Source organism: Ailuropoda melanoleuca, chromosome 5, assembly GCF_002007445.2.
Source record: "Ailuropoda melanoleuca isolate Jingjing chromosome 5, ASM200744v2, whole genome shotgun sequence".
Classification (NCBI taxonomy): Eukaryota; Metazoa; Chordata; class Mammalia; order Carnivora; family Ursidae; genus Ailuropoda; species Ailuropoda melanoleuca.
In genome coordinates, this window is record NC_048222.1 from 100,799,352 (window position 1) to 100,803,901 (window position 4,550).

Consider the following 4,550-nt stretch of genomic DNA (forward strand, 5'->3'; position numbering starts at 1 on the left):
TTGATTTGAGAAGATTATCCTGGATTGGGTAAATAGGCTCTCACTCCAATCACAAGTGTTACCAGAAAGAAGCAGAGGGAGGTTACACAGACAGAAGAAGAGAAGATGATATGAAGACCAACAGGCAGAGATTTAAAGATGGCAGCCTTCCGGGAGCAACCAACACCTTATTTGAGCCTAATTCCTCATTATGGATCAATCATGAGCTCTCAGATTCCTCACAACTATTCCACCAAGGTGGAGGCTGCTATCAACCGTTTGGTCAACATGCATCTGTGGGCCTCCTACACCCACCTCTCTGGGCTTCTATCTCAACCTTGATGAGGTGACTCTGGAGGGCTGGGTCACTTCTTCCATGAGCTGACTAAAGAGAAATGCGAGGATTCTGAGTTCCAGGAAGATGCAAAACCTGCGCAGGGGCCCTGTCCTCTTCAGGGACCTGCAGAAGCCTTCCCAAAATTAGTGGGGTAAAACCCTGAACACTATGAAAGTTGCCCTGGTTCTGGAGAAGAACCTGAACCAGGCCCTTTTGATCTGCAAACCCTGGGCTCTCCCCCACTCCAGGGCAGACTCTTATCTCTGTGCCTTCCTGGAAACCCACTTCCTAGATGAGGAGGTGAAGCTCATCAAGAAGATGGGTGACCACCTGACTAACTTCTGCAGCCTGGCTAGCCCCCAGGCTGGGCTGGGTGAGTATTTCTTTAAAAGTCTCATCCTCAAGCATGACTAGGAATTTGTGAAGCCCAGCACCCTTGGAGGGGCCCCTCTGGCATCCCTCTGGTGTGAGGGCTTGTGTGTAAGCCTCTCCCTGCAGCCACTGGGCAGCTTTTTAACTACCCTGGAGTCCTCTCCCAAGAAGTGGACCAAGTGGAAGCAATAAAGCTTTTTGCAGCAAATAAAACAAAAGAAAGATGGCAGCCTTGAAGACTGAGGTGATGCAGCCACACCACAAACACCACCAGGAGACACCAGACCCTGAAAGAGTAAAGGGCGGGTCCTACCCTCGGCCTCTGCTGACCTGATTTCACCCTTCTGACCAGAACTTTAAGAAGATATATTTCTGTTGTTCTAAGCCACCAGGTTTGTAGTAACTTGTCAAAGCAGCCACAGGAAACTAAATAAGCAAGCGAAAACCACACAGGAGAAACACATTTGAAGAGTCATGTAATATTCGTATGGAAATGGAGGCTGACCCAGGAGGACTGAGGGTGGAGGGGAGTGTTGCAGGAAGAGTCGGTAACACGAGCCGAATTCAGTCACAGTCAAATTTCATATTTATTATGTCAATTAATTACAGGAAAGTGATGTGTTTCGTTCATTTGTTTGTTTTTAGAAAGAGTAATAAAGCGAGAGTAGCAGGGAGGGGCAGAGGAAGAGAGAGAGAGAGAGAGAGAGAATCCCAAGCAGAGTCCATGCCCCAGCACAGAGCTCAACCACGATCTCATGACCTGAGATCATGACCTGAGCAAAATGAAGAGTCGGATGCTTAACCAGGCATCCCTCCAGGAAATCAATGTTAATAGACAAACTAACACCAGAGAGAAATGTTATACTATTCCCAATGAGGTAAAGCCACCAAGCCATAAATCTCATATTTAGTGGCATATTTTTTGTATGTAAGCACTGTTCTAAATACATTATAAGTATTTGTCTTGGTCAGTTGGGGCTGATTTAACAATGTACCATATACTGTGTGGCTTACAGTATACAGTTACAGAGCTGGCATGGTTCAATTCTGGTGAGATCTCTCTTGTGCGTTGCAGACTGCCAACTTCCTGCATCCCCACATGGCAGAGAACAGATAGAGGAAGCAAACTCTTGTGACTCTAATTTGAGCACTAATCCCATTCATGAGGCCTCAGCTAATCCCAATCACCTCCCAAAGGCATTCTTTCCCGATACCATAACATTGGGGGATGAGATTTCAACACATGACTTTTACAGAGTCACAGACGTTGAGTCCACAACATTTACTTATGTAAAGATCACAACATCTTTAGTATTATTCCTACTGACATATAATGAAACTAAGGCATAAAGATTTTGAAAGCAACCTGACCAAGACGACCCTGAGAATTGTGGGCTCTTCACCACTGCATGTCACTGATACTCCTGCCTAGTAGTTTCGTTTCATTTTTTTTTTTAAGGTTTTATTTATTTATTTGACAGAGAGAGACAGCCAGCGAGAGAGGGAACACAAGCAGGGGGAGTGGGAGAGGAAGAAGCAGGCTCCTAGCAGATGAGCCCGATGTGGGCCTCGATGCCAGAACGCTGGGATCACGCCCTGAGCTGAAGGCAGACGTCCAACGACTGTGCCACCCAGGCGCCCCTCTTTTCGTTTTAAGGGAATAGAGGGAATAAGGAGGATCAGGGTAAAAATAATCTGACAGTTCATTTTAAGGCTAATAATACTAGTAAAACCTACTCTGCTCTTAATCTAATTTGTCCTTTATTAGAGCATTTGAAATTAAAATGGACAAGCATATTCAATTCAATTATTTTTCTTTACTGTTTTCTCTCCAGTCTCAGGAAAAAATGCATGTAAATTATTACAATTTATTTATAATTGGAGCATGAAAAGTAAATCAATGTTACACATCATTGGCCTCATTTAGGAAAAATTCTCTCCAATGTCATCCCGAGCTTTATTTTCATTGGGGAATTTTTTGTCTACCAGAGAAACAGGCATTTTGATAAACAAGAGTGTTTTTTTTAATTTAAATTCAATTAATCAACATATAGTGTATTATCAGTTTCAGATATAGAGTTCAGTGATTCATCAGTTGTATATAACACCCAGTGCTCATTACATCACGTGCCCTCCTTAATGTCCATCACCCAGTTACCCCATCCCAGCCACTCCTCTCCAGCAACCCTCAGTTTGTTTCTTATGATTAAGAGTCTCTTATGGTTTATTTCCCGCTCTAGTTTCATCTTGTTTTATTTTTCCCTCCCTTTCCTTATGTTCCTCTATTTTTAAACAAGAGTGTTTAGTATTTCAATGGAATTTGTCAATTTTCAACAAGAAATTAAATTATCATTTTTAAAGGAGGCTTAGTTCCTATGACATTTAGGTACATTATCACTGAAAGAACTTCTCAGGGTGTTGTGAGGAACTCCAGCTTGGAGGAGCTGATGATTAAAATAATTGAATCTGAAGAGACCTAGGACTTGCATACTTTGGTTTTTGCTTTTCTGACCAAGCATAATTCATACTTTTTCTTTCTCACATGCCTTTCATTTTTGACTAACAAAAATGAAGGACTATTTTCAATAATTATTTGTGTGAACTGTTGAGTTGACAAAGAAGTTCAATGTGGAAGGACCAGTGTAGGTCAGCTTTCATAGGGCAATTTGATCTTTTGATGGCCATGATGGTTCAGAAGATGGCTCTTAGCTTTACGGCTAAGAAACATACCGCCATCAAACATAGACATGATCAGGCAAAGGAAAAGTGGCACTCACTCAAATTTATAAAACACTGTTACATAAAGCCAATCCCAATTTTTACTCATGCAGATGGTTCATACATTCCCCATCTAGTAAAGACAGTATACAGTGAACATGAGATTACCATCTGAAGGTTGTTTTGTGAATAGGGAACTGGGGATGCCATAAAGGGCGATCATCAAGCTCATCGAAATCTATGCATACTTTTTTATTGAAGTATATTTGACGCAGAATGTTATATATTCATTCTTAATGTGACAAGATATGTGTGCTAAGCAAACTAGAATACTTTCAATGGACAGCACCAAAGACAACAATAAAAAATGCTTATTGACAAATATTCCTTTTATATAATCCATAGAGGGTGGCCTGGATAGGAGCACAAACTTTAGAGTCAAATTCTGCTTTTGCCGTGTGATCTTGAGTAAAATCTATTCAGATTTCAGTTTCCTCACCTAAAATGGAAGCAATAATATCTTGTTCATGGAGTTTTGAGAATATAAATTCAACAACAAAATTAGCATATAACAAAGTGCTTTTCTACCTTTTTAAAGACATTGTTTTTGACAGTGATATTCCCATGTATTCTGTCAAAAGAGTACAGACCATATATCATCTTATTTTTTCTGTATTTTCAAATCTCAACCGACAACATAGCTATACATTATAGTTTATTGTGAAGTATTTTTATACTGATAGCTACATGTATTAAATGTTATTTCTGACTAGTTTCCCTTGCAGAAAGTAATTTTCTCTTGAAGATATTAGGACTCCACCCTATAGACTTCACCATAACAGTGACATTGACAAGATAATAGTCAGCTGTTGTTGACTTTTGACTCTCACGTGCAATTTCCTAATCTTTGACCATGTGTCTTAGAAATAAAAGGCAAACATAGGTGACACATATAACTAAATAACAAGTAAGCTTTTACAAAATGAGAAAGAACATAGCCTTAAATTATTGTTTACATTTATAGCTATTTTTTCCAAAGAAAGATTGATGGTATAACTTTGTGTAGACACGTTTTAATGAAGCTTTGCTATCTGATACCATAGAGTATGGCATTCAAATATATCCAGCTTGGGAAATGGGATAC

General features: G+C 40.2%; 1 pseudogene; it reads left to right on the plus strand.

The window, feature by feature from the left end:
- Positions 1-201: 201 nt before the first annotated feature.
- LOC100483368 lies at positions 202-730 on the plus strand (annotated as a pseudogene).
- The last annotated feature ends 3,820 nt before the right edge of the window (positions 731-4,550 follow it).